The sequence below is a fragment of the Pinus tabuliformis genome, chromosome Q (assembly GCF_031772625.1).
Source record: "Pinus tabuliformis cultivar Carrire ecotype Pingquan chromosome Q, CPIR1, whole genome shotgun sequence".
In the NCBI taxonomy this organism is placed as follows: domain Eukaryota; kingdom Viridiplantae; phylum Streptophyta; class Pinopsida; order Pinales; family Pinaceae; genus Pinus; species Pinus tabuliformis.
This window is the reverse complement of record NC_142296.1, coordinates 919,288,216-919,298,345: the sequence shown is the minus strand read 5'-3', so window position 1 is coordinate 919,298,345 and position 10,130 is coordinate 919,288,216.

Below are 10,130 nucleotides of genomic sequence, written 5' to 3'. Positions count from 1 at the left end.
ATGAAGGTGGGAAAACCTCCGATGGCAAAGTTCAAACTGAAGAGATGTGTCATAAGACATGACACCTAGCTGACTTCCATCGACCTGATATAATGAATCAACACAAAACCCAAAAGTAAAGGCATCTTTAACATTATTTTTCCATACACGTACCTTCCCATTGCTGAAGGTAACCTTATAACCTTTGTCTTCCATTGCTGAGATGGACACCAAGTTATTTTTGAGTTCAAGTACATATAATACATCCTGTAAGCGGATCGTATTACCTTGATTCAATTTGAGAGAGACATTGCCTACACCTTTCACGGGATATTTCATATTATCTGGAATTTGTAGTCTTCTTGAATGATTGTCTTCTTCCTTGACTTCCAACACTCCTTTTACCTTTGCTATTGAATTTTCCATTCCTTTGATTGCCATGAGAGGGATTTTGATCATCGTCCTGGTGTGAGTCCTTTCTATCAGGGCACTCCCTTGCATAGTGACCTGCTTTATCGCAAATGTAACATCATCCTTTTCTTCCACCCTTAGGTCCAGCCTTTCCTTTTGATTTAGACCTAGAATTATTTCTTTTCTTAACATGAGAAGAAAAGGCAGCAGGAGGACCTTTACGCATGGGCATTTCTTGCTCTTCTACCCTTGTTTCTTCTTGAATGCATCTAGCCATTAATTCCTCGAGACCAGGAATTACATTATTGTTCAGAAGAGTAGTCCTGAACACGTACCATTCGGATGGTAATCCTCCAAGAGTCGTGAGTGCCATTTCCCTATTAGTAATAGTCTCCCCAATAGATAGGAGATCGTTCCTAATTTCGGTGATCCTTAAGAAGTATGCTTGCATACTCTCATCTTTACCCTTCTTAATTTCCTTTAGCTTATTTCTAAGAAACAAAACTTGATTTGCATCATTAACTTTAAATAAACTCACCAGTCTATCATAGATTTCCTTGGAGGTGTTCAGGTCGGAGATGCAGGCCACTAAGCGCTTGTCAATAGAGTCCCGAATGATCTTCTTTGTTTTGACTTCTTCGGTTTTCCATTTGTTCCTGGCAGCAGCGGATGCATTTGATGGAGGCTCAACAATATTTCCTCTCACATGGTTCAAAACTCCTTGATATTCTAAGGTTAGATCGATAGACATCTTTCATTCGTGATAGTCAACTTTCTTATGGAGCTTGTCCTCGGCAGGAAAGAGTGATGAGGACCCCATAGTTCTTTTAGGATAGCCTTGCCAATCTTCTCTTTGGTGATTGCTCTTTCTCTTGCTCAGGCTTTGTCTTCACCTCAAATCTGATACCATGTTAAGTTATGGTATGTTCTATGCTTATAAAAATTTACTTATCTTTCTTATTATTTATCCACAGATTAGCAACAACATGTACATAAAGTAAAGTGCAGATAAAACATTAAACGATCGACAGAAAACAAGCCAAGACAAGAGACACAAGATGTGGAAGCTAGGCAGGGACAAACCCCAATGTGGGGAAACCCTTTGATCAAATATTCCTTTATATTCAATAATCCAGTAGAGAGAAATAGTACATAAATCTGATTTACATCAGCAGCAGCAAACCCTAGATCAGTCCCAAACTAGGGCAAACAATATCTCGCAAACCGACCGTCGGATCGGCTTGATTCCAGCACCAAAAAATGTGGCCTTCAGAGGAGATCTAGATGGACCTATAGTGCAGTTCTGAGGAGGGAGTCTTTTGGTCAACACTAGTCAAACGTTGGTTCTGCCGTTGCAACCCTAAAATCTGCACCTTCCTTCCACATGTGTGAGAGAGAGTCTCTTTTCTGCGTAGTAGAGAAAAGCCTCTTTTTAGCGCAGGAGAGAGAGAGAGAGAGAGAGATGTGATGAGATGAGTGATTGAAAATGAGGAAAAGTCCTCCTGTATTTATACACAACAATTGATGCTTGAATAGATGCGACTGTTGGGCTTCTGAGCCTACATGAGTTGTAGGTTGGCTTGATAATTATTCCATAATTAAAATAAATTCATATCTCCATAAATAATTATTGGAATCGGATGATCTTTAGATCAATCCTACACCTCTCGATGAGAGGAATCTAATAAAAATATTATCAGCCATGAATAAGATGACCCACATGGAGTTTGGCCCTAGTTTCCAATTTTAACACTTCTCCAAGCCCTTGAAGTTGATACCCTAAATTTGAGAATTTCATAAGGTATGAGGCCACATCTTCATATTTTAATATCCTTGTTCTATAAAGTTTATTCCTTAGTGGTATTTTTTGATTGGTAGTTTTGAAATAATATAGTTTGACCAATTTGTCATAGACATTTGGATGTCGACAAATATGAAACAAAAGAGATAATATTATCTTTTATAGACTTAAATAAGATTATTTGAGCCCTAACTTCTCCCTTATTGTACTTTTCGACTTGAGTTTTTTCCTTGTCTAGTTCTGGATTTTTTCCTAGAATGTGATCCATGACTTCATTTTCTATGAGAACCAAATTAATTCTCTTTTTCCAAGCCTTGAAAATAGAGGCTCCATCAAGTTTTTTTTCCTTCCTTACAAAAATATGCCATCTAACTGGAAGGTTGAGACATAGTATAGTAAAGTACTTATTTGTCAAAGGAGAGTGGGTTGTTAAAAGAGTGCTTCCAAAAATGTTGATAATTCGTCCAATAGTGTCCAAAGATGGTCTTGAGTAGTGGTTTGATGTAGTGATGTCTTCAATAATGTATTCAAGCTTCTATGGTGACTTCTTCAAAGATGGACGATGAATGAACAAGAATTTGTAAATCTTTTCAAGAGCCTTCAATGATACTAGAAGAGAGAGATAACTGCTACAATAGTCTCCTTCAAGGGTGAGTGATGAATGCTACAAAAATGATGGTATTTGAATCAAATTATTTTCATCCTCGATAAAATAATATCTTCAAGTATAACTACTAAAAATGAGGTCCTTTAATATAACTGATGACTATTGTAGAAATGTATTCAAATGTGTCAACAATATGTGATCTTCAAGCTTCCCTTCCTTCACCTTAGCTATGAGACCATGTTGAGAAATCAAAGTACTTGTAGATTAGGGTTGATTTCTCTTGATAATTACTTTTGAATGTTTGTTGGTGTTGAAATTAGGCTATATATTTGCAACTACTCATGAATTTTTAATCAAAATCATAAGACATAATCCTACTCTATTTCTCTATGAACATTAATTCACAATTTAGAACAAAAATATCAAAAATGCAAGAAGAAATAACACACTTGCAACAAGTTTTTTTTTCTTTTTATCTTTGGAAAGAAATATTCTAAAAACCCCAATGTCTACTTGCATTAATCAAATGAATAGAGATGTATTACAATTTGTTTTGTCAACTGAGTACACCTTGCAGGTGCATAACCTATCTCTCTACTCACTGAAGGCCTATGAACTAGACTTAGTTAAATTTTGCCTCTTCTTGAGCTCCTATTTCCTTGCACTGTTCATTGAGGAAATAGCCCCTATTATTTAGGAAATTCCCCTAATTGAATTGCGCAATTCCTTAGGCTGATGATATGACTACATGCAACACCTGTATACTCAAGACTAGTCCACAACTGATGTTACACTGCCTTGGAATCTCCACTTCAACTGGGTAACTCAAATTATCTGCATGCACTAGCTATTTTGGGCTAATTGATCAATTAACTGGATGATCACTGAGTTTGATTGAAGTCCCACTGCTTAACTGACCTTCCACTAGTTCCTCCAAAAGTTGAAACTATTTTAACTGAAAGCAACCTGAGATAACTGACCTTGATTGCTACAAATTAGCAATCACACATGCTGAACTCTAAATCCTCCAACTCAAATTTGCTAAGTAAACTGGGTGACACAAGCCATGTCACAAAATTTAACATCATCCAAGTTATCTGCTGATGCAGAAATTCAAATTTCTCAATTTGATCAAGTAAAAATCAAATTGAGAATTTCTTGTTGCATTTTTCAACACTCCATCTCAGAAAGAAAGGGATTATCAACCACCCCTATCCTAAACCCGTGGAACTCAAACTTCCCTCTTGACAAGGCCTTTGTCAAAATGTCAGCATCTTGTTCCTTTGTTGGAATGTACTGCAACAACATTATCTGCCTCTGCACACAGTCCTGTAAATAGTGATACCATATATCTATATGCTTGGATCGATTGTGAAAAACAATATTTTCAGATATCTTGATGCAACTATAATTATCATAGTAGATCACAGTTGGATCCATCATCTAACCAAACAATCCAACAAGTATCTTTCTCATCCAGATCACCTCACATGTTGTTTGACTGGCAACCCTTGTATTATACTTTTGTCGAGCTGAGTGTCACAAATCTTTGCTTCATGTTGTACCCAGAAACCGTTGCGGTACTAACACTAAAAATTACCCTAATGTACTCTTTCGATCTGATGGAATCTCCTCCTAATTTGTATATGTGAAGCCACATAACTTAACTTCCTTTGCCGTCTGTACCATAGTCCAAACTAGGTAGCACCTCTTGTTGAAAATGCAACAAGAAAATACCAATTTAATTTCCCCTTGAATTAAAGTAGGAGAAAAATTGTAATTCCACATCACAATACAACTTGTAAGAGTTAACTAAGTTAATTTCACTTAGTTGACTCATTTAATTCGATTTGAGGGTATAACTTGAGTAATGTAGAGTGGCTACTACTTTTTAGGGGCCTTGGTTGAGTTTATTTTGATTTGTAATTAAATAATTCAGTTTAATTGAGTTAAAGTAAGTTAAACTAGTTCCAACTGTTGGAGGAACTAGTAGGAGGTCTAATAGTGGGGTGCAACTTCAATGTTCAACAAGTTAACTGAAAATTCATCCATAAATAACTCATGCATATGTGATCTATGAGTAACCCAGTTGAGATTGGAGTTCAAGGGCAGTGTACTATCAATTGTATAATCATCCAAATTGTACAGGTGGTGCATGCAGTTAGAGGAAGGCCTATGATGGATTGCGTAATTATGGATGAGGAATTTCCCTAATTAATAGGGGATAATTCCCAAGGAAAGAGTGCAAGGAAATAGGGACTTGGGAAAGCAAAAAATTAGTTAAGTATTGGCCAAGGCTTGTCTAGGAAGCATTGAGACAGATATAGATAATGCAGAGGTTGCTCGGGCTTGAGAAAGCATTGTAATCTTCTCATATTTTTTGGATTAATGTAATATAATGAAGTTTTTAGTTATGGATTTCCCCAGGAAATGATTGTGTAATGTGTTGATTGAATTCTTTCTCTTGTATGCTTTGTGGTTTTGCGATTGTTAATTGTTCTTGTAGTTGGTAGAGTAGATTCAAGTCCACTGTTTTAGTAAATTACAATTAGTAGTTTGAATCTACAAGGAATTTTCTACATCTTATCAGAGCAGGAATCATAATAGAAGAGAAGATTTCGAGTTTGTCTTTTCAGGTAAATTGAATTTGCAGGATCATTCTTCAGAGCCAGCAGGATGTCGTTCTATGGATTTAGACTCGAGCATGCCCTTGAGGGTACCTAGAATGATATTGCTTGGAAGGAAAATATGGAGGCAATGTTAGAAGATAATGAGATGAAGGAATTCATAGACAATGATATTCTTAAGCCTCCAATAATCGATGCCCAAGATCTGGTAGAGTGGAAGAAATGTGTGGCAAAGGCAAGGAGGATCATACTAGAAGGAGTTTGATATCATAATGTCTCAAATATCTACATGAAGGATACCCCATATGCAATGTGGTAAGCCTTGATAGACTTGTTTCAGAACAACAGTAACCAAAGGAAGCTGGCACTGAAGGGAAAGCTTCAAAAAATCAAGATGGAGAAGGGAAACATAATACCACAGTGCCTGAGCAGGTTCACCCAATGTCAGGATGAACTTGGGAGTGTTGGTATTACAGTTGTTGAAGACGACCTGATAATCCTAGCACTTCTAGGCCTTCTCAAGAGCTGGAATAACTATAAGGATTTAGTAAATGGGAGGGAGAAGCTACCAAATTGGGAGAGATTGTGGTCTGACTTGGTGAAAGAAGAGATAAGGTATAACACTAGAGATGGAACCTCATCCAAGCATGATGATGAGGAGAACTGTGCCTCTGATGGAAAGGAAAAGAAAGGGAATGAGAAGAAATCCCAATCCAAAGGATATTCTAGTCAGGTAGGCAAGAAGAAGGACTTGTTGAAGATTAAATGTTTTCACTGTCATGAGCTAGGAAACTATGCCACAAAGTGTTCACACAATAAGCCCTTAGGAGGAGCGAAGGTGAAGCTATAGCTTCACAATTTGAGTTGGATTTCACTCTCATCGCATGCATGGTGACATCGGTGATGGGTAGTGTGTGGTATTTGGATAGTGGAGCCTCATTCCATATGACGGGAAACAATTTTTTTTTAGTGACTTTGAGGAGAAGGAACTCTAGATGCACATCGAAATGGAAGATGATGGAAGGTATATCACAACTGATATCGATATAGTTACTTTTCAGAGATAGTCTGGTTCTCCCCATACATTAAAAGATGTCATGTATGTTCCAGGTCTGAAGAAGAATTTAGTTTCAGTTGTTTTGTTGGAAGACCGTGGCTACAATGTGATATTTAGCAAAGGAAAGGATTTCCTTCGTCACATAGCCATGGGACAAGTGAAGCGGATTGGGGTTTGGGTGAAGAACCTCTACAAATTGGATGTAGAAGACTATGCTGCTTTGAGCATGAAAGCAGAGAATGAGCAGAGCTACGACATTAGTGAATTATGGCATAGAATACTTGGCATTTTCACCATGGATATTTGAAGATCATGTAACAAATTTCTACATGAATTCCCAAGGGTGCACTAGAGCAGCGAGATACATGCAAAGGGTGGACATTGGGGAAGTACACCAAAGGCACATTTCTCAATAAGGACAGTTGAGCATAAGTGATCGTTGAATGAGTTCACTTAGATATGTGGAACATTCTTGATAGACTCCATGATCAAGCGCAAGTATTATGTGGTATTTTTAGATGATTTCTCACGTAAGTGCTAGATATTATTGATGCAAAAGAAATACCAAACATTCTCAAAATTTTGTGAATTCAATGCACTTTTTGAGAAAGACATAGGAAGGAAAGTGAAGGCTCTCAGGAGCGATAACAATGGAGAATATGTGTTGAATGAGTTCAAGATATTTTGTGCATAAGAAGGCATTCAACGAGAGTTAGTAACACCCCATAAACAACAATAGAATGGGGTTGCTGAAAGGTAGAATATAAGATTTGTGGGAGCTACACAAGAAATGTTGCATGATCAGGGCCTACTGTTGCACTTGTGCGTTGAAGCATGTAACACAACTTTATATGTGTAGAACAGGAGTCCTTTTCAGATTCTTGGGATGAGTACACCTAAAGAACCTTTTTCAGGGAAGAAACCATATGTGTCACACTTCAGGATTTTTTGTTCATTAGTTTACTGTCATGTTACCAAGGATGCAGGGAAAAAGCTAGGCCGACAACTGAGTTGGGAATATTTGTGGGGTACATTGATACACCTCACAACTATTGGGTGTACCTGCCATCTCACATGATGATAGTTGTTCGTAAAGACGTGAAGTTTGATGAAGAGAAGGTCATGAGATGTTCGCTTGAGAGGGAGCTGCATTTGCATGAAGATGAGGAGATTTTGGCTTCGAAGGAAGAACCTCAGGATATTATGGAGTAGCCACAAGCATAGGATCAGAGAGTGGAAGCACCCACTCATTCAGAGACATCTAGAGATGGAAGGAAGCGCACTAGGGAAGCTGAAATACTATTGCATGATGCTAGAGGGAATGTGGGAGCACCCACATCACAACACAGGAAAATGAGGTCTCCAGATTTGTACACTGGGTACATGTATTTGAAGAGTGAGCTAGTTTAGACAGAACCATCTTCGTTCAAGGAAGAATTGTAGAAGCCAATATGGGTTGATTCCATGGTAGAGGAATATGATTCCATAGTCAGAAACATTATTTGGGAAGCTGTCCCAAGACTAAAGAACATGTCAGTGTTAGGTTCGAAGTGGATCTACAAGGTGAAGCAAGAAGAAGATGGGAGTGTTGAGAAATACAAGGCCAAATTTGTGTCCAAGGGGTTCTCTCAGGTGGAGGGAATTGATTAGGAGGAGACTTTAGCTCCAATAGCAAGGTACTCTTCATTCAGATCTATTCTAGCACTTTCGACACATATGGGATGGAAGATACATCAAATGGAGGTGAAGAAAACCTTCCTCAACAGAGTGATTGAGGAAGAGGTGTACATAGAGAAATTGGAAGGATTTGATACCTTCAACAGAGATTCACATGAGTTCATACTCAAGCGAATGCTGTATGGATTGAAACAAGTACCTTATTGGCTTATGGGGGCCTGACCCAGGTTCTGAGTTATTTAGCCAAACAAATCCCTACACTATTGGCCCTTTCGGCATCAGCCCGTAGAGTGCTGCGGACTGAAGTCTCACCCGAAGCAGTATGGGAGGATGCTGGAACCAAGTTTCCGCACCCTTGAGATGTCTTTGATGTCGGTTTAGTCCAACTAGACCTGTCTCCGTGCAGGTTGCTTCACGCTCTTGTTCCAATCTTTTGTACCTTCGCGATCTGTTATAACCGGCCTTCATGCAGCCCTAACCAGTGGTTGAGATGCTTTCATGTTACTATGGCAACGAACTGTGCTATTTCCCCAAACTACACCAAGTATCTTACTTATCTTATTAACAGGTCTTGATTATCTTCGCATAAACAGATATTCTAACTTGCGTTCACTTAACAAATACAGTTATATATATTCGCGCATCATATAAACAATAGAAGTGAAATTAATACCCAATATATCCGATGCATAAAACATGAAATAAATACATAGAAATGATAGAAACTTCTCTTTATTATTGCTTCTAAATGATTAAAGACTTCAACTCGCCATGCGCACTTAGCTGCAGGGGTCCACACACTCAGCTGCGGACTACTATACCTCTGCGCACTCAACCGCAGAGCCTCTTCCTATGCTACGACCCACAACTAGACTTTACACTTCAGATCTATCTCGCATACATCATATTGATTCCTCGACTATGCTATCAAACTACTTAGAGATTCACTCTATTTATATAATCCCATGGTCTACAGACCATGGGTAGATCTTCTATAGCTGAAACTACATTAACAAACTAAGGGTGGAAAACCCTATGAATATTTTAGAACTACGTGCTCCGTGCCCACAAAATGCAGAGTCTTTACATTGGAATTACAATATTTGACCAAAATATGGGCTCTAATCCTCAAAAATGCCAATGGGGGATCTCGTTCTCAACAGGCCCCCAACACAAACATCGTGACTTGCCCTCTAGGTACTCTGTAGGTGTGGAGATCTTTGCATGAAGACCTCCCAATTCTGATTGGATCGCTGCAAGCTCGGCAACGCACTGAGTCGCTGCTTGCTGAACTTCCTCTACACGTTGTTCGGTGACCACTGTCGTTGAACTGCTGCCCTGAACCCTTTCCTGATTTGCTTGCAACTGCGCGAGATTTTCTTCAATGGAGGCTATAATGGTATACGCCTCATCAATCCACGACTGTAGACATGCTTTCAAAACTGCCTCTTTATGTCGAGCGACATGCACCTGCTCCTTGAGCGCCTTTGCCTGCTACATCCTGGCAAGCCTCTGAGTAAGGGAAACCGTCTGCGCCGTCCCTTTTACCTCATCGTATCTCTGCTGCAGCTCACACTCCTTTTTCTTTAGGTGCTCTATGTTCGGGTCCTCCTGTAGGGTGGTGAGGACCTCGACCGACTGCCCGAACAGCTTCGTGTAGTCTGTCACTGCACTGTTAACTGCTGCCATTTCTGTTGTGATCGTGGTGGTGCACTATTCCTTAACCTCCGACGAAGTTGAAGGCTGCACCTTCAACTGCAGTTATTCTATTTGAAGGTTCAGCTCTAGTTGAACCCTGGCCATTTTTGCTTTGGCATCGTGCACCCTTGTTGCTAACTTTTGAACACGCGCCTCCACTGGTTCCTCTGCTTGGATGGCCAACTCTGGGACCATCTAGCAGGCTTCCTCCACAACCTGCACAATCTTTCTATTCTTCTCCATGGCCTCGTTGAGCTGCAGGTTCAACTGCTC